The sequence below is a fragment of the Periplaneta americana genome, chromosome 17 (genome assembly GCF_040183065.1).
Source record: "Periplaneta americana isolate PAMFEO1 chromosome 17, P.americana_PAMFEO1_priV1, whole genome shotgun sequence".
NCBI lineage: Eukaryota > Metazoa > Arthropoda > Insecta > Blattodea > Blattidae > Periplaneta > Periplaneta americana.
In genome coordinates, this window is record NC_091133.1 from 59,258,317 (window position 1) to 59,280,287 (window position 21,971).

Below are 21,971 nucleotides of genomic sequence, written 5' to 3' on the forward strand. Positions count from 1 at the left end.
CGACTGAAGTAGATCTGTGAGGTACAGCACAAAACTACCAGGTATATGGTCTATGAATTTGATGGCTGGAGAGTAATATATGGTTGGCGGATAGTCGTACCGGCTTATCCAGGCAGTATAATCTTACACAGCTCATTTCATAACTGGTGCACAAAAAGTCTACTAGGGTTGAAGTACTTATCCGCCCGATAAGCACCTCTATCCCTACTGCATTATACAGTTGTATAAATAACTGAAGGATGTAAATTAACTTAAAATATGTATAGTATGTCAAAAATTTTATATTAACATTACCGAGTCGCGAGGAGTAGTGTAGTGCATTCCATAACCTCTGCTATTCAAATCCCATCCTCACCTTCTCGTGGTGCAACCTGTTTTTAACAAACGAGGCTCTTGGGACCAAGTCACAGCGGTGTAACTGTTCCATAAAAAATGGAGGAAATGCTTTTTCAGCATGCTGACCTGCCATGGCATGCATGAGTGTCCATTAAGGGGATATGACTGTTGGAGTTGTCTGGCAATTCTTCCCCGTATATCATATGGACCCGCTAACCAACGGGAGATGTGGTCCTCTAAATGGTTTGGAGGTTGCATGTAGGTGATATAACCGCTGCAGCATAAAGAAATGGTGCCAACCTTTAAACTATTATTCTTCTTGCTACGTCACTCTGCTATAGGCCTATTGGAGAGTAAGAGAGTTACTGGTTTATTGCCAAGAACTCAAAAATTAGTTAACGTGCTACATTACTTAAGGTTAGGGGTACTATTTGTATAATTATATATTAGTTTTGTTTCCAATTTTTGCGTGTATGATGATAGTAGTAGTGGGAGCGGCAGTGGCAGTGGTAGTGGTTTCTATACCTGCACGTCCAGAGGAATCAGATTCATTCCCAGCAGGAAAATTAGGCGTAATAGTAGCAGCAGAAATAGAAGTAATAGTAGTAGTAGCAGTAGTAGTAATAGTAGTAGTAGTAGTAGCAGCAGCAGTAGTAGTAGTAGCAGCAGTAGGATAGCAGCAGAAATACTGGGTGTTCAGTTCAAAGTGTGTCATGGCTCGCTGTATGCTGTCATGTGGCTAGCCGATGAGCCTAGAGAATTCAATCTTCCTACACTTCCGCAGAGGTGTATAACCTATGAGGCAGAGAAGTTGCCTAGCAAGTACGGCGTTCATTTTGAAGAGTACGTACCGATACGTACGGTAACGCCGGTAGTGGCAGGAATGTGAACTGTTTGGAAATACGTACTGTCGGGATATGGGGAGAGGGTTAAGACGATTACTTACGTATTTGTTGACATTAACTTCGACGGTCAACATGGACACGGAGCATTTGATTTGTGTTGTAGAATGTTACCGTACGCAACCGATGATAACAAATACCCTGCGTACGACTTGCCAGCGCAAAACACAGTTCGAAAGAGGTTATGGTAGCACACAGACCGTACAGACCGCCATCTGTTGCTACGACGTTCAAGTTATACCGTACACGTTCTCAAGTTCAGATTGAAGAACGCCTTAAATAATAGGCAACTTCTCTAACATATAAGCTGAAACTCGCTTCAAATCGGTGACCCAACAACAGTGACGTCATGACACACTTTGAAATGAACACCCAGTAGAAGTAGGAGTAGTAGCAGCAGTAGTAGTAGTAGTAGTAGGATAGCAGCAGCAGAAATAGTAGTAGTGGTAGTAGTGGTGGTAGTGGTGGTGATGGAGTAGCAGTAGCAGAAATAGTGGTAGTAGTAGTAGTAGTAGTAGTAGTAGTAGTAGTAGTAGTAGTAGTAGTAGTAGTAGTAGTAGTAGTAGTAGTAGGCAACTTCTCTAACATATAAGCTGAAACTCGCTTCAAATCGGTGACCCAACAACAGTGACGTCATGACACACTTTGAAATGAACACCCAGTAGAAGTAGTAGTAGCAGCAGCAGTAGTAGTAGTAGTAGTAGTAGGATAGCAGCAGCAGAAATAGTAGTAGTAGTAGTAGTAGTAGTAGTAGTAGTAGTAGTAGTAGTAGTAGTAGTAGTAGTAGTAGTAGCAGCAGCAGCAGCAGTAGTAGTAGCAGCAGAAATAGAAGTAAGGGTAGCAGTAGCAGCAGTAGTGGACTTGTTTTGGCATTTACAGGGCTGGATCCTTGTTTTTTATTTTGTTTTATTATTTTACGACGCTGTATCAACATCTAGGTTGTTTACCGTCCGAATGAAATGAAGGTGTGATAATGCCAGTGAAATGAGTCCGAGGTCCAGCACCGAAAGTTACCCAGCATTTGCTCGTATTGGGTTGAGGGAAAACCCCGGAAAAATCCTCAATCAGGTAACTTGCCCCGACCGGGATTCGAACCAGGGACAACTGGTTTCGCGGCCGGACGCGCTGACCGTTACTCCACAGGTGTGGACTGGATCCTTGTACTTAGACTTGCCATGATTGTTCAAGTCCGATATATGAACTGGGTGGCATTCATGGATTTGATATTGAAAGGTGAGCTATCCTACCTTAGTCCTGACATAGAGAGGGAAATCCTCCGGAAAGGCAAACGAATTGTCATCTAAGAACTGACAGTTTTGTTCTGCACTTTGTGAACATTAATTGAAATTAGGAGTACATTGTTGTTCTTCTCAATAATACACGTGTATTGCCATTGTCGCTGTGTGGAGTGCAATAACGACTACTGTGTTGCTGTGTTAAGTGGAATATCCATTGTATTAGATTGAATCATTAGACATAAAAGTCGCATTGTTGACAAGTGTGGTGGTTAAAGAAAAATAAAAGTTACAATATGTAATGATTAGTTCGCCGTATTATCGTAAATATGCAGTACTCTCTGCTACAGCGTATTTCAGCAATAACGCACTCGCTTTGTAAGTCTGGTTTCTTCAATTCTTGCACTATAGTCCCGTCGCTCTAATTTCCGGCAGCCAATCACGTTGCAGGTCGGCTACATTTAAACGTGTGCGTCTTGTGATTCGCTGATGAAGATGTAAAGCATTTCCTAAGGCTGGATAAATACTTACTATATAATCGTCCGCCATTTGGCTCTTTCGTTGGCGTTCGCAGAAAGCATACGAGGACGTCATTTTCTGCTCAATTATTTGCTGAATTATACAGTGCGTTTGATTTATTATCACAGGAGCTACGACATGATAATGTTTGACGGTGTGGCAAATAGATCCCTCGTCTGGTAGCTCGGCAACGAAAGAACAAAAATGGCGAACGATACTACCTACCTAGACTTTATAGAGCCTTGACTTCCTAAGACATAAGCAAAGAGGAGGAGTCACGCCGGGAATAACAGCGTCGCGACTATACATGCACACTGTGCGCTCGTAACACGATATCTTTGCTGCTCTCTGACATATGCCATGTGAGCAGCCTGTCTCCTGCTTTGATGTTACATTTTAAATAACTTTGTAATTAGCACAAATTATATATATATATATATATATATATATATATATATATATATTTTAACTATTTTTATGTACTGATTTTAACCATGACATTGTTCGTACTGTAACCTTGTAAAGTGTTCATACATTGTAACATTCACTCTCAATGATCTGAAGATGGCAAATCATTGCCGAAAACGTTCATCGATTTAATATCGTCCTACAAGTTATGCTAACTTAGTGGATAAATTTTCACTTAGCATTTGATAAGCTATCTAAGGTGGAAAGTATATAATATTAATTTAATTCCTAAGCCTGTCTCCTGGTTTAATCGGCTCAACTATTTCTTTGGTGAGTTCAGTAAACATTCTCGAACATCGTCCACACAAGCTTGAAGCATTGCAGGTCTATATTTTCCACTCTCGCTAGAAGCGAGTATGTATTCAGCTTTGTCACTGTCGGCAAAATTATTGACTTTGTTGGGACATTGCGTACACCGAATTCTGTTCGAAATGTCCTTTGCGTTTTAACAGAGAATTTGTCATCCAGTACGTTTTCAGCACAAAAACACGATGTCGAAGTGAGTTCTGCATGTTTGCGTTATTACGGAGAACTAATTACTACATAGGTTCTGCAGTAATATCCGATATCAATATCAACAATGGATGACAATCGTGCCCGAAATAACAATATAAAATATTCTAGAACTAGCCTAAATAGAACATAATCAGGGTCGGGAAACGGTCACTCTCAGAGCGCTTAGTTTCTGCCACTACAGTTGCTGTTGCACGGGTACTCAGGGTTACCAGATGATTCCAGACCAATGTCGCCAACTATACACCAACAATGCGCCAGAAAGTAGCCAATTATCTCTGAAGTTGATAGTGAAAGGAGTAATAAACTTAAAAAAAACCCTGCAGAGTAATAAATTATGAACATAATCATTTATATTCATTCATAAATTTGTAATAATTTTATTGTTAATATTATTTAATACAAAGATACAGGATCATTAAATGGCATTATTCAACTATGATGTATATCTTTGATACTAGCATTTTGCTGTTTGTTCAACCTGTATTCTGTTGTATTACACACTTTACAAGTTGCTTCATTCGAATTTTTCTTAAAATCTGTAGCCCCTTGAATGTTAATTTTCTGCATTAGGTGAGTCTAATGGTGCATTTAAAAAAAATGGTAGTGATTTTGAATTATGACTAAATACCGGTACCGAATTTTGAGGTTTGAATAGGCTATATAATTTTAATTCAAGTACGGTACAATTATTATTACTTTAGCCAGGGACGGTTCTCCCACTCCTTGTACCAAGGCCCGATAAATTTCTGAATTTCCGCTATTATTAATTACCAGCTTACTGCTCAACATCGTTTCTATTAAATTATGGAGGTTTAGAAATAAAGCATAAAAATTAATTCCATGTAGGTCTATTTTAAACTAAAAGTTTAATTGATAATACAGGGACATCATTTTATTTTTACTTCAATTTTTATTGTACCTGAGTTTTTGAATGTACTTCACTCCCACCCCTTCTACTAACGAAGTTCAACCGTCTTCCACACAGATCTAAGACCGCATATACAGTCATAGTAGCCACAGTACGTTCCAAAAATATGTTCGCGTTTTCCAGTGACGAAAGAGCTTTCAATATTGAATTATTTTCGCACAGGTACTGTCGTCCATTTCCCTACGTCGTATCTCGGTTAACCCCATCAGCTTTTATTCGCCAGCTAGTGGTTGCGCTGTCTTAGCTCTTTCCTGAGAACATTAATTTCTGTTAGGAATTGGACGTATACGTAATATTATACAACTGTTTAAAATAACTTAAATAAAAGGGCTTCGTTAAGTAATTAACTATCACGTGATTTCCCTCCTTTCTACGACCTTATGACATAACCACTTGGACGGACAGTAGATAGTATGTCTGAATAATTTTATCTCTTCGGATCGGGCAGAAGTGAAGATTGAATTTATAGTACGTAAGGTACTCTTTTATAGAGTAGGTACAGAATTGTTTCAACATGAGTTACTAGTATGAAGAACGAAACTGGTAATTGGGATTAGGTACGTGCGATAATATGCACATTAGAACTGAACCCTGTATCGAAATGAACGGCCACCATATAAAAAAGTGTGTTTAAATATCCATATGATTATTTTTCAATTTAACTTCATTCTCTATTGTACGCTAATGTGCTGTAGACAGTATAATGTGCACTGCATAATGAATATGTCCACATGGACAGCTCAGTTCGTGAGTAAAAACACTCATTGTTAATACTGTACTGTATTTTGATTAAACAAAAACCTAATGAAAATTATTAAACTCAAAAGCGCAATATTTCCTAGTTTACGTAAATGGATGAACTACTTTTCTTCCCTCCTATACCTAGTAGAGTGATTCGTTTGTATATTAGCCTACGCCAGTATCATCGAACTCCAGTTGTGGAAGGGGATAGCAAACGGCGTTGATCCAGAGGTATAGGCAAGTTATTATTAAAAATGTTACTAAAAATAAAATGATGTCCCTGTATAATCTACTTATTTAATCCATGAATGTAATATATTTAGGTTATATGCATTAATTCCACTTAATTATGTTATTAAAACATCATTATCATACACGTTGTAGATCCCCGTGCCAGAGCCTGGGGAAGTTTTCTACGCAACCTTGAACGTTACTTTGCCATCTTTTGAAAATGAACGGAACTAAAATAACTGACGAATATTTACTTTCTGAAGAATATTACGAACAATGGATCACAGTCGTGAAAAAAAAAATGTTTTAGTTAAATCATATTTATAATTTTAACATTAAAGACGCCAGAAAAGTAGCCAGGTCGCCAAGTGGAAATTTTCGTCACCACAAGGAACATAAAAGGCGCCAGAATGGCGACAAATAGCCACTTCTGGCAACTCTGCGGGTACTTATATACCGACTGCTCTGTTTACTATACGAGTTTGCCGCAAATACTCAATTTCAAATTTATACCACAGTCTAGGATATACAGTCACGAAGCTCAATATGTAATAAATATGCATCCATAGATAGTTGCTAACCACTAGGATCGCTACTATCGCCTCATTACAGACAATGAGAAATAGTACCTGCACAGTCTATTGTTCCTAGCAACTTCAACAACTCAAGCTTCGTGACTGTATATACTAGACTGTGCTTAAGTTATACGAGTACTAACTCCCATAGAGAAAATTATAACCCATTAACATTGAAAAAGTTTATATGTATCGCACTGTACCTATATTAAGAGCATTTATGTTTAGACACACTGTTTAACTGAATGAATTTGTTTCTAATTAATTCTAAATTAATATAGAAAATAATATTCCTTGATTAAATTTCAGTTTTTTTTTTTTTTTTTGTTCACAAATAAAATTCTGTCTGAACTGAAATGATCTTACGACTGAGGTATATGTTAACGGCAAGGGAAGTTGTAGGCAGATGATTTCATGAAACCGTTTCATAAGACAACAGTGTTGCATCGCATAATGTGGGAGTTTCTGTCTATCCTTATGAGACAATTCCACGATACCCAATCTCTCAGCGGTAAACAACCAGTTTCGTGCGAACATGCTCGTTAGTGTGAAAGCCGCTTAAGTTCCTTTTACTCTGTTGATGAGAGACTGAAATTTACTGTTGACTGCGACCTTCAGAAAAGCAATAAACAGCATGATTCACGAAGTTTGACTCGCACGTAAGGAGCTTATTTCAGAAGGCTATTTTGAGTAATAAATTTCAAGTGAAAACGAGTCTAACTCCTAACCTTGGTCTCTTATAACCATTTTAATGGTTGCATAAGAAGAAGTAATTGTGTTAACTAATTAACAGAACAATAAATAAGTTATACCTGAGTGTAAGTGTTAAAGTACTGTACTATTTCATTACGCCAGAAATATGTGCATTCAATAAAGGACGAGGCTACCGGCATAACATAGCTCAGAGACAACAAGATGACCAGTAATCTGAGGTCGCACTGGAGCGTGGATTCGAATTCCGTCTGGTCTGGTTAAGCCTTGGTTTCTCTGAACCGACGCATGTGACGTGCGAGGTGCGAGGCCCGCCTCGCACAAGTCCGGACAAACGAGAGATAGTGAATGGTTTCTATAGCTGCGAGATGAGAGGTTTGCGCACCTCGCAGTTATAGAAACCACTCACTATCTCTCGTGCAGTCCGAATTTGTCCGAGGCGGGCCTCGCACCTCGCACGTCGCATGCGTCGGTTCAGAAAAACCAAGGTTTTACAGTGTTGTTCTCATTTTAGGTTTTCCCAAACTCTAAGGTGAATAGCAAGTAACATTATCGAATACTAGGTCACATTTAATCAAAATACCATTTCACTATCACCAGTTCCACCGAAAGCCTCGCGGTTGATATTAAGAATTAAGAATTAGCCACGAAATCCCGTGAAGGGCAAAGGCCTCCTGACTATAGAGAGTGGCTTGTCAAGCAGTTTCCGGTTAGCCACTCAGGGAATGGTGGTTACTTCTGTAATGTCATAGTGTTTAAGATGCTGTCTGCTTTAACACTGAAGGGTCCACTGTTCACTAGTCACTATTTGGGGTGCAAGTCATTTTGTGATGAGGTTCCATTGTTGTCGGTTTTTCGCTGTTCTTGATCATAGATGGCCGAATGGTGTCGTTAAATAACCTATTTGAAATATGAAAAAAAAACTTAATGATGGGAACTTCCTTTTCCCCTTAGCTGCCCGAACTCTTTGCGTATTTTAATCTGAGGTGCTGATCTTTACTTTACTTTACAGTATATCAAGATTAATAACACTTTATTTTTAATCGGTTATTTAACGACGCTGTATCAACATGTGATTATCATATAAATTATGACGTTATAATGCAGGACGGGACCATTTCTCACTTTTCTGCGGCTCAAGCAGACTTATTGTACGTACATCCGTATGAAGTGAGGTAGGTACAGGTCAGTAGCGTGAACAAAATTCATAATCTGGTTCCGCTGTCTACGTGTTATAAATAAATAAATAAATAAATAAATAAATAAATAAATAAATAAATAAATAAATAAATAAATAAATAAATAAATAAATAAATAAATAATTTATTAATTAATGAATAACTCGAGCATGTTTGCATGATAATCTAGGTAGGTAGGTAGGTAGGTGGCAGGCAGGCTTACAGATAGACATTATTATAGAAGCTGTTATCGCTGCTAATACGTTGTCAGAATATGATTGTTTATACCTGTATTGCATGCGAGTAATCGCGTAATAGAAACTCTTACTTCTTCTGTCTGTAACCAAAACTTGATCGATCTACAGAAGCCGTTCCAAAGTGAACTTCTTAAAATGACAGATTCAGAACCTTAATTAATTTTCTATGAATAATGAGTAATTTCCTTAACTGAGGAAAAATATGAATTGCATTGCATAAATAAATGAACAAACCTGGATACTTTTTGGTATCCTTGGCTATTTGCTATGTTAAACTAATATCAGTAAGAAATAACTGAACATCCTGGACAAAATTTTCAGCTCTTTTCCTCATAGCAACTGTCAGAGTCCTTTTTTAGTAAACAAAATAAATAGCACTGGGATATGTCTTGGATTTATTTGTAAAAAATGAACTGATAACGAATGCTATTATTGGCCAATTCTTCGAGAAATATACGAAGAAGTTGACTATTCCAAGAGGGTTCTACATCAAGAGTTGATATAATTGCTATGGATTGACATAAGGAGCTCGGCCTTGTAATTGGCCCTATGATCAGATTTGAAAGTATCACCAAAGAGCTTAATGAAGTATGTAGGTCTATAATCGCTATAGATTTACATAAGAAGCTCGGCCTTGTATTTGACCATATGATCAGTTTTGCAAGTAGCACCAAACAGCCTAGTGAAGTATGTAGGTCTATAATCGCTATAGATTTACATAAGGAGCTCGGCCTTATATTTGACCATATGATCAGATTTGAAAGTAGCACCAAACAGCCTAGTGAAGTATGTAGGTCTATAATCGCTATAGATTTACATAAGGAGCTCGGCCTTGTATTTGACCATATGATCAGATTTGAAAGTAGCACCAAACAGCCTAGTGAAGTATGTAGGTCTATAATCGCTATAGATTTACATAACGAGCTCGGCCTTGTATTTGACCATATGATCAGATTTGAAAGTAGCACCAAACAGCCTAGTGAAGTATGTAGGTCTATAATCGCTATAGATTTACATAAGGAGCTCGGCCTTGTATTTGACCATATGATCAGATTTGAAAGTAGCACCAAACAGCCTAGTGAAGTATGTAGGTCTATAATCGCTATAGATTTACATAAGGAGCTCGGCCTTGTATTTGACCATATGATCAGATTTGAAAGTAGCACCAAACAGCCTAATGAAGTATGTAGGTCTGTAATCGCTATAGATTTACATAAGGAGCTCGGCCTTGTATTTGACCATATGATCAGATTTGAAAGTAGCACCAAACATCCTAGTAAAGTATGTAGGTCTGTAATCGCTATAGATTTACATAAGGAGCTCGGCCTTGTATTTGACCCTATGATCAGCTTTGAAAGTAGCACCAAACAGCCTAATGAAGTATCTAAGCCTACATCTAGAAAATGAGCAATATATAAATCATGCCTTCCATTTTCCACAAGAAAGCACAACATACAAAATTGGAGAATAATTGGACTATTGACTGGAGTACGTGTTGCTGCACCTATGGTTATTATTTATTTTTTGTTGTACCTATTTTAATTACACATAAGCCTACTGTAAAAGGAGTCCACAATATTAGCATGTACTATATTTAAAAAAAAAACAATTCAATAAAAATAAACACTCACCGTCCGTATGTGAAAGCATAATGTGTACGTCTCTGTTCTATTGATTCACTATTTAAGCGATACCATGAGTTTATTTTCGAGTTAATTAAAAATATTCTGTTCTGTATAATTTCATGTACTGGATCTCTTGAGGTCACCTATTTTTGCAGATAGTTGTTTGTTAAACTAGCTGTGTTAATCAGAAACTAGACTCGCTAAAAACTGTGTACTTCCTTCAAAATATGTACGTTCCTCCTACTCAATTCAAGATAAAATGAAAGTGGCTATGCAGAGTAGTCTTCAGACAAACAATAGATAGTGCCACTGTGTATTGTAACTGCATTAAACAGAAAATGAAACAAACTTTGTGGTATATTTCTCTGTTCTCGTTGGTAAACTAATTTGTAAAATGGCAAGGGAGTAGACAGGTCAAGTTCTAGAACATTGTCTACAGTACCATCATAATTGCTACCAGAGCATTCCATTTGCGGTGTAAGATGCTTTGCTTTGAGGACCGGACCTGGGATGGGTCCATGCACTTAAGTTCATATCGGTCAATAGTACGCGCTGTTTTTGCGATGGCGTAACGCCGAAAGCTAGAAGGCCACCGGTTCGATTCCCGATGGGGTCTTGGATTTTCTACATTGATCAAATCCTTTCGGCCTAACTATGACCCTGGGGTTTACTCAGTCTCCAGCAGAAGTCAGTACCAGGAGCATTTCCTTGGGACTTAAGGGTAGCGGGCACGCTAAATTTGATTACTATGTGATTTGCCATACTACTGTAAAGATCGAATCTTCAAACGATCCAGTATGGTATCCTAGACAAACGTTCTTTCGTGGAAAAGAGTGATATAGGTGTACTCCTAGAAACTGTACTGTCCGAAACGTCTGTTTTGTCGACTAGGCCGGAGATCGAATTCGGACCGCCTGGATGGAAGACCAGAGTACTAGCGCATAGCCAGAGACACGGCATAGCCCTAGCATACTCTTATCCAATAATCTTGTCAAAGCCAAAGATCTAAAACCTTGTATTTGAGTCAATACAGAATCACAACCCATATTCGGTTAATAGATAACTGAATGATCAATATACATCTGATGATTCCGTGGTCTAGATCAATAACTTGATACGCAGATGGTCCAGGATCGAGTCTCAGTTAAGATAGGGTTTTGATGTAGAATACTTCTTCTCCGAACCGAGTATGCACATCCATTCCAGGATCCGTGGTTAAAGAAAAATGACAGGATTCTGAATGCCACAGGTAAGTGTCACAGCCGAATGCTAATGTCATTATTAGTTAGGCCATGAACCAATGCAAATGGTGTGACCATGCTTGACGCCTCCTCCCTTTGCTACGGGCACACTTTGAGTGAACCATAATGAAGAATTTGTTCCGAGGTGGGACTAATTTCGAGTCGCTTCATATGAAGAGAAAATATATTGCATGCCCTCATTAATTACTTCTCTTATCGTAGAACGATACTCTCCTTTTGTAGACAGCAACAAAAAAGGTTCAAATCAACATAACTGTATTTTAATTTCCTATACCTTGGTGACGTATTCTGCGTGTCGGTATATTCCTGATACAGCTCACATTTTTTTAATTTGAAAAACTCATAGTGACACTTTTGGTGGACAAGATCGCAGTTGTGATTTTTGGGGATTCTCCCGTTTTCCCAGTATAGGTATCGACATCAATTCCGTCAATATTCATTTTCATATTCATCAGCATTCTCCGAACATCGGTCGACAATGTATCAAAGAGTCTGGTGGGGTTGCTTGTATGGACTCTGGATACATAGCTATCCTTATAGTAGTCTCATGTGGATGAGATTGCACCTAGGTGAGAGTTAGTAAACTCGATTCCTATGTAAATGAAATCAAAATGGTCTATGTAGGCCTAGTGGTTGCTTTCTTACAGTTTACAGTGTTTGAGATATGATTGCAGTACGAGAGTTTATGATACTCCTTCCATCTTGTCGACCATAAATATCATTACAGTCAATGCCTTACATGGAATTCGAGGAATAATAACCTTCCGTAATTAGCTGTAACTTTCGATAGCACGCATTATACATTCATTCAGTGTTTTGTCCAAGGGAATGTCTTTCACTGCAAACCCATCTTTCTTCAATCTTTCCTATTTTCTGCCTTCTTCTTTGTCTCCTTATATGATCCATATAACTTAATGTTGTCTACCATATGACACCTTCTTCTGCCCGAACTCTTCTCCCGTTCATCATTTCGTCCAGTGAATCCTTCAGTAGCCAGTTTCTTCTCAACCAATGACCCAGTCAGTTTCTTTTCCTCTTCCTGATCAGTTTCAGCATCATTCTTTCTTCACCCACTCTTTCAAGCACAGTTTCATTCCTTATTCTGTCTGTCCACATCACACGTTCCACTCTTCTCCATATCCACATTGAAAATGTTTCTATTCACTTGTCTTCATTTCGTCGTTATGCCCATGTTTCTGCCCCATACAATGCCACACTCCATACAAAGCACAAAGCACATCACTAGTCTCTTCCTTAGTTATTTTTCCAGAGGTTCGCAGAAGATCCTCCTTTTTCTATTAAAAGCTATTTTTTGTTGCCATTGCTATTCTCCTTTGACTTCTTGGTAGCAGCTCATGTTAATATTTATAGTATACCCATTATTACTATGAGAAATAAATCTACTTCTAAGTTAATAATCATGATTTGTTGGTTAGTCAACTGATACCAATGAATCATCACTCAAGAGACAAGTAAACCAGACTGTAAGGGGTAGGATGACCTATACCTTTCCCCTTCCATGGCATTCATCGCTGATTAGTAACATATTGTAGTAATCGGATATCAGATGATGAAGTTGTAATAGAACTGTAATACTAGCAACAAGAGTAATCCAAGAAAACCTGCCCCATGTACCGCTTTTGATAAGACAGTTTCGAATAAGATTCCCTGGATTACAACCTAGCTTTCCGGTGCGAAAATTCCGGTTTCCTAGCAATTACGCTGACGATGCGCTCATTGCAGCAGTGTTCTATTGCTGCTGTGAGCTGGAAAGGAATGAGAAACTTTGGTATTTTTGCCTGTTTGGTAAGATAAACCAATTTGTAGAACAGTTCCACACTTGCATAGACTTGGCATACAGACGATGTACACTCAAAGTGACGTGCAGGCAAAACTAATAGCTGAAAGCCTCGCGCGGTAACTGAGTGTGGCATCAAGTTAACTGCAAATCTAATTACTCAGTCGCCGCAGGGCTGAGGGGCTTGCGTCTGCCGTGCGGTGGCAGAAAATCCAAACTCATTTAATAAGATAGCGCACCAATTAAATTATGAATTCTATCGACGAAAGCATCGGCTAAGGTGGCAAATTACTTTATTCTTTGTATATGGCTAACAGCAACAACTTCCGAACAGACTGACTTCCAAACTTTGATGAATTGAAGTAATTATTGAGGGCATATTGTTGTATTGAATTGTAAGTTCCGAATAACTCATTTCAATTTATATGTAATTAGGTAACATGTACACGCGGACATTAAATACGGCAGAAATGAATATTCGATATTAACGGATTCTAAGCCAAGGCCTCAGGAGATGGTTTCCCGGTAGAGCCTATGAGATTTGATGCTAACAATGAGGCTATTGTACAGAAATGCTTTGTAATTTCCTCTTCTACACTAACTTCACTATTGTTTCATTAGCGTTGAACCTTGCCATATTTCACGTTATAGCTATTATAGCTATATGTTAGTCTATCCTATCACGTCGTATCATATTATTCCATGCCTTCGCATACCATCCTATTCCTCGTATAATACAGTAAAGCATTACGAGAACCTCACATTCATATTCCTCCATACCACATATAATTTATTTTAACCATGAATGAATTGTCCATACCTGTGGAGTAACGGTCAGAGCGTCTGGCCGCGAAACCAGGTGGCCCGGGTTCGAATCCCGGTCGGGGCAAGTTACCTGGTTCAGTTTTTTTTCCGGAGTTTTCCCTCAACCCAATATGACTTTCGGTGCTGGACCCCGGACTCATTTCACCGGAATTATCACCTTCATATCATTCAGACGCTAAATAACCTAGATGTTGATACAGCGTCGTAAATAAAAAAAATGAATGAATGAGAGGGGAAATGGGAGAAAAAACATTGAAAGGGACGCGAAAACTCGTCCTTGCAAAGGAGTTCGGGGCATGGAAAAACTGGATATGTGAGCTCCAAGCCAGTTGGCCACTTGTCTCACTGTGACTTTCGTTGTTCTACTAAAGAAGCGCTAGAAAATTTCGAAGGAGAAATTCCGAAAATGGACGTAACCTAATAGGCACCACATGAAGGAGGCAGTGGGAGAAGCATAATTGCAGGTTCGGAAGAAGAAATTCCGAAAGTTGTAAGTCTATACATTGAAAAGCACCGTGTTCTTTCGCAGTGCGAGTGGAATTGAGTAAACTCTCTTATGTAACAGGGTAATGTGTGAAAGCGAAGTTTAGTGATATCTATAACGAAGATTTATGTTTCGAAAAATACCAACAATTTTGTTCGAAGGAGAATGTAGGTCCTTGGCTCTTTTCTTTTAGGGCTCATCCCGACATTTGTCTTAGCACCTCAGGAAAACCACGGAAAAGTCTTAAGTAGGATGAGTTGTCTTAATTTAGGAGACTAGCCAATTGGCTCTTCAGTGAGTCTATTTAAGTATCGGTCGATCGGCGAAGAGGGCACTAGTTGGGAAGGGTGAGTGTTATTTACATAATTGCCCGAGTTACAACAAGGTCAATTCAACAGGGGATGCTAGCAGTTTTTATTGGGAAATGAGTGTTCATGTATCTAAACCTGGGGATGATGCCGGCCTCTCTATTCTCATAATTCAGGAGTAAGGCTAGTGGACCCGACTGGTGCCTCCTTCGTTCCCTAGGCTTGTATTGTCGTGACCAGATATGAGCGGATTGGGGTTGGCACGTGCTATCGTGTAAAGAGTCCAAGCAAGTCGAGCAATGAGTGATGCCTTGTTAGTGTCACTTATGAGTTTCAAACCTGTCTTCGCACAATTGACTGAACAACAATAATAACATGTAAGTTAAATTGATTTATGTACAGTAGTTTTATGTTGTTGTTTGGTCCACTGTCCGAAGACAGGTTTGAACCTCACAAGTGGTACCAAGAAGACACCACTTATTACGCAACTAGGCCAGGAGATAATGCGATAGAGTGACAAGTTCCTTTCCCCCTCCATTGTATATATCGCCGATTAGCTATATACTACATTAATCAGACTTCAGAAGTATACAAACAATTGAATCAGGGATTTCAGTAACAGCACAGATCACTATTTGTGGCGAAATGAGTTTATTCGAGTTTCATGAACTGTTGATATAGGGATATCACTGCATGCAGGAACCATATATGTCAGTATAGCCGTCTCACATTTGGAGACCTGTGAAATCCTGGAAGAGCGCTGAAACAACTCATGTCAAAGACATGTACCGACACATTGGTTCCTATTCCAGACAGCAGACGTCTACGACACAAGGATACAAAAATTGATCCCACGGAATGACAAATGTCTCAATTCTGGTGGTGAATACGTTGAAAAATAACTCAACAATTGCTATATCGTTTCAATAAAACTTTCCATGAAATTTTGTTCTCTTTCTGTAAACGGTCCCAGGGAAACTTATTTTTTACGGCCTTTGTAATTGCGCTCGAGTGGCCAAAATTTGTGTAAGCACTTCTTTTGACATTATTAAAATGATTGAAGAAAATAGATTACTTTTTTATCTGCCCCCATGAGATTGTTTGCTTGTAAGTACAAAGGAGAATACCATACTTACCTTCTTCACTGGAATATCCAGACAAAACCGTGTCAATTCAAAGAGAGAAGCTTGACGATATACGTAAACTAATGCGTTACATACCACATGAATATCAAGAATTTTACAATAATATTCTTCAGTGGCCTACTGTGGAAAAATAAGTTCGTTTATATGCTGAACTTATGTATTAAGTACACAGTAGGGCTATGCATATATTATATCCCTAATTTGACAAATAAACTTTAGTTGAACTGAAATTATTATACTATAATTTTAATTCCTTGCAGAAACAGCACATGCCAAGCTAATATAGGCCTATATTGATTTATTTCATTAATAATTCATTAGATTTCAATAAATTTGGTATAAAACGACACATCTATTAGGCTTCTGTCTTTAGAAGCCCGTACTATAACCAATGATGTGGTCTACCACTAGTAATATCGGTTTTTGTGCCTACAGAAAAATTTAATTTTCATGACATGTGCTGTTTCTGCAATCCCCGATTCAATTGTTCTTCCTCTTGACACATATCGTGAAGTGAGATGTGCTGCCTGATAATAAATGTACATATCAGCCAGAACCTCAATCAATTGTAGCAAATAGCGTGTACCCGTGATACTGGATTAGCAGCAGTAATAATTAAGAGACATATTTAATGCAGAAGGAAACGTCAGTTTTGCAATGTCAAAGTATTAAAAAGTACAAAACTACAGTCAGACGTATTGCGAGAGAATCGACTTTCCACACGGGTTGAATTCTTGATTGGTCCAGTTTCAACTTTATGACGGAAAGAGACGTGGAATTCCCTGTAGAGGAAGCCGTTGAATTTAGAAGTGATCCTAGTCCCTCGATTCAAGGGCAGTTCATTACGCTGAGGCCAACGTTTTCTAATGAGAATTCAAATCTGAATCACTCAAGGATTGTCATCAACCTTGGGGAGCTGGTTAGGCAAATGATCGTGAAGTTACGTGGAGTGAATACGCGGAGCATTGCCCTCGTAGAAGAAAAGTTGAGGGCCACACATTTCAGTTAGGCTACTTGGAAGGGAGTCCCACCTCAATAACAAATCACTCGAACAAAATTGAAACGTAGTATCTGGCTAAAACCATACGGTGGTAAAGTGATCTAGACCTTCAGCCTGTCACACAGGCGATCCGGGTTCGAATTCTGGGGTTTTCATTGAAAAATCCGTGACAATTACAACCAGCATAGCAACTGACTTGGTGAATGGCATTATTTTTCATTAATTACAATAATAATAATAATAATAATAATAATAATAATAATAATAATACTTACTGGCTTTTAAGGAACCCGGAGGTCATTGCTGCCCTCACATAAGCCCGCCATTGATTCCTATCCTGAGCAAGATTAATTCAGTCTGTACCATCATATGCCACCTCCCTCAAATCCATTTTAATATTATCTTCCCATCTACGTCTCGGCCTCCCCAAAGGTCTTTTTCCTTCTGGCCTCCCAACTTACACTCTACATGCATTTCTGGATTCGCCCATACGTGCTACACGCACTACCCATCTCAAACGTCTGGATTTAATGTTCCTAATTATGTCAGTTGAAGAATACAATGCGTGCAGTTCTGTGTTGTGTAGCTTTCTCCATTCTCCTTTAACTTCATCTTAGCCCGAAATATATTCCTAAGAACCTTATTCTCAAACACCCTTAATTTCTGTTTCTCTCTCAAAGTGAGAGTCCAAGTTTCACAACCATAAAGAACAACCGGTAATATAACTGTTTTATGAATTCTAACTTTCAGATTTTTTGACAGCAGACAGGATGATAAAAGCTTCTCAACCGAATAATAACAGGCATTTTCCATATTTATTCTGTGTTTAGTTTTCTAATAATAATAATAATAATAATAATAATAATAATAATAATAGTAATAATAATAATAGTAATAATAGTATTACAGTACTATTTATATTAATTATATAATAATAATAGTAGTAATAAAATAATAAAGATATTAATATAATAATAATTAATATCATGAATAATAAACATTCTCTGTGAGAGGTATCGTACTTAAACTAGTTACATGAGGCCTGACCGAAGATTTCGTTAACCTGCCGCTCCTGATTCCATAGCGTCCTCAGATAACTAGCTTGCAGGAGACGCGCGGGTGGAATGGCGGAGACAAATGGTGTTGCTTGCTTCGAAACCTTGACACTCGTACGTACACCAAACATTAGAGAAGTCAGCTAGTGCACGTTGGAAATGCGCCTAATTTTCATCACACTTTAAAAGCGCTTGCATAGTAGGAACTTTGTCCGCCTAGTGATGTGAAGCTGTGTCCGGACGTGGTCTGGAATCCTACTTGGACTGGTTGCCTGGTTGGGATTTTCGGGGTTTTCTCCAACTGTAAGACGAAAGCGATTTAATTCCGCAGCGGATCTTTGGGCTTCATTTTCCAAAATACCATCTCGTAATTACAGATTCATTAACGCTAGATAACGGGACAATTGTTAAAGAGTCGTTACATTACCAATTAAGGTAATACAAATTATCATCATTAACCCGACAAGAATTGAATGGTTTTAGTGATTTAATTGTTCAAGAATTTAATGCATAAAATGCCACAAGAAACATAAATGTTCCAAAGGAGTGGAGCATTTGCTGCTGTAGTAAAAGTAGTAACAATATTGTTGTTGTATTTAACCCTGCAACATTTGAGTGGTTTCATTAATTTAATTGCTCATTATTTTAATGCATAAAATATCACAATAAACATTAGTGTTACAGAATAGTAGAGCACTTCTTAATGTAGTAAAAGAAGTAAACAATTTCGTTTCTAACCTTACAACAATTGAATGGTTTCATGGTTTAATGTCTCATCAATTTAATGCATAAAATACTACAAGAAACATAAGCGTTAGAAAATAGTGGAGCATTTGCTAATGTAGTAAAAGTAGTAACAATTTTATTATCGTATTTAACCTTGCAACAGTTGAATGGTTTCAGTGATTATTTTAATGCATAAAATATCACAAGAAACATTAGTGTTACAGAATAGTAGAGTACTTGCTAATGTATTAAAAAAAGTAAAAAAAAAATTAGTTTTTAACCCTACAAGAATTGGATGGTTTCAATGGTTTAATTACTCATCAATTTAATGCATAAAAACACTACAAGAAACATAAGTGTTATGAAATAGTGGAGCATTTGCTACTGTAGTAAAAGTATTAACAATTCTATTACCGTATTTAACCCTGCAACAGTAGAATAGTTTCAGTAATTTAATTGCTCATTATTTTAATGCATAAAATACCACAATAAACATTAGTGTTACAGAATAGGAGAGCATTTGTAATTGTATTAAAATAGGTAAAAAAATTCGTGTTTAACCCTACAACAATTGAATGGTTTCAATGGTTTAATTGCTCATCAATTTAATGCATGAAACAACACAAGAAACATAATTGTTAAAGAATAATGGAACACTTAGTACGGTAGTAAAAGTATTAAAATTATCGTCTTTAATGTTACAACAATTGAATGATTTCAGTGATATAATTGCTCATTAATTTAATGCATAAAACACCACAATAAACATATACTGTAAGTGTTGCAGAATAGTCGACCACTTGCTAATGTTCGAATCTACTTGTATTTTCCTTCAGGGGAGAATAATTTGAACGTTTATGCAGGCTAGTTCTGTAGAACTGCTCTTAGACAGTTAACCCTTTTAGCACTTCACTTCGCTTATACCATTCAGTGGGTTCATTTCATTATGCCTCGAAAGTGCCATAATACCATATTGCAGTCAGCTATGCTATAAGTCTAACCAGGAAACTATAATATTGGGTGTTCATTTCAAAGTGTGTCATGACGTCACTGTTGTTGGGTCACCGATTTGAAGCGAGTTTCAGCTTATATGTTAGAGAAGTTGCCTATTATTTAAGGCGTTCTTCAATCTGAACTTGAGAACGTGTACGGTATAACTTGAAAGTCGTAGCAACAGATGGCGGTCTGTATGGTCTGTGTGCTACCATAACCTCTTTCGAACTGTGTTTTGCGCCGGCAAGTCGTACGTAGGGTATTTGTTATCATCGGTTGCGTACGGTAACATTTCACAACACAAATCAAATGCTCCGTGTCCATGTTGACCGTCGAAGTTAATGTCAACAAATATGTAAGTAATCGTCTTAACCCTCTCCCCATATTCCGACAGTACGTATTTCCAAACAGTTCACATTCCTGCCACTACCGGCGTTACCGTACGTATCGGTACGTACTCTTCAGAATGAACGCCGTACTTGCTAGGCAACTTCTCTGCCTCATAGGTTATACACCTCTGCGGAAGTGTAGGAAGATTGAATTCTCTAGGCTCATCGGCTAGCAACATGACAGCATACAGCGAGCCATGACACACTTTGAACTGAGCACCCAGTAGTATTAGCGGAGAAAGCACAAGAGCTCTACTTTGACTCGGTTTGTGACCCTTATATTATTTGTGTCAATTTTTCCCGGCCTCTACTGAAATTTGGCATCATACCCCACCCTCTTCTTACCTGTGTACTGTCATTCACTGCAATACCTGAGGAGATACCCACTCCGCCGCTCTCTGCAATAGTGGTGTGCGGATTGTATTCCTGTTACGTCACCATTTCGTGGTGTTTGTCAACCATTGATATACGGTTTTGGAGGCTGAAGAGGAATGTGTGGTGTGGCTGCTTAACCGGGCAACAGAACCGGCACGAAATTCATTCCATCATGTATGCGCAAGGATCCTACTAGAGATTAAGTGGTACTCTATGTATCAATTCAATTCAATTCAAATTACTTCCGGAGTCCCACAGGGGAGTGTCTTGGGGCCTCTTCTATTCCTGGCTTTTGTAAATGATCTGCCAGTTAATATCTTGTCTAGGGTTCGCTTATTCGCGGATGATTGTATGGTATACAAGGAAATAAAAAGCTATGAAGATACTAGTCTTCTTCAGAATGACCTCAATAGAATAAACGATTGGGCAATAGCCAACAAAATGTAAATAAATTCTCTAAAGAGCAAAGCCATAAGCTTTACAAGGAAAATAAATAAAATAGTCGCATAGTATACGTTAGGGGGTGAAACCATTCCGGAAGTTAACAAATGTAAATACCTCGGAATAACATTTAGCAGCGATCTCGGCTGGGGGGAACACATTACGAACACAGCGGGAAAAGCATGGAGAGCGTTACACTTTGTGATGAGGGTACTAAGAAAAGGCTCTGATAAATCCAAAGAGATTGTATATAAATCACTAGTACGTCCAGTAATGGAATATGGTGCTGCATGTTGGGATCCTTACAGATTAGAACATATTAAAACATTGGAAAAGATTAAAAAACGGGCTCTCAAGTGTTGTCGGAAATATACACCATTAAAATGGGACACACTCAAGGACAGGAGAACGCGAATTCGATTATGCGCACTGTTCAAAACATACAGAGGTGAGCCTGCCTGAAGAGAAATAAAAAATAGGTTGCAACCGCCAAATTACTCTTCAAGGAACGACCACTCATATAAATTGAGGGAAAGAAGACAGAGGACGGACACTGGAAAATTTTCTTTTCTCAATCATACTATCAGGGACTGGAATGCTTTACCTGCAGACTTACTAAAGGCTTTACCAACAACCAAAAGCGTATTTAAAAATAGGCTTAAGGACTTTACTAATAGACGGTAATTATACACAGTATGTAAAGGATGTAAATGATATTTTGTTATTGAAGTGTTGTATCAGTGAAGAATTATGTTGTGCCAGTGAAGTGTGTTGTGTCAGTGAAGTGTGTTGTGTAAGTGAAACGTGTTCCTGTCAGTGAAGCTTTATAGTTTACAGTGACAGTGCAAAGTATTTGAACAGTGAAATGCTTTTGAAGTGTTAGTGAAATCAGGATAGAATCAGTGAAATGTGTCGTAGTTCCAGTGCAGTGAGTGAGTTGACAGCGAA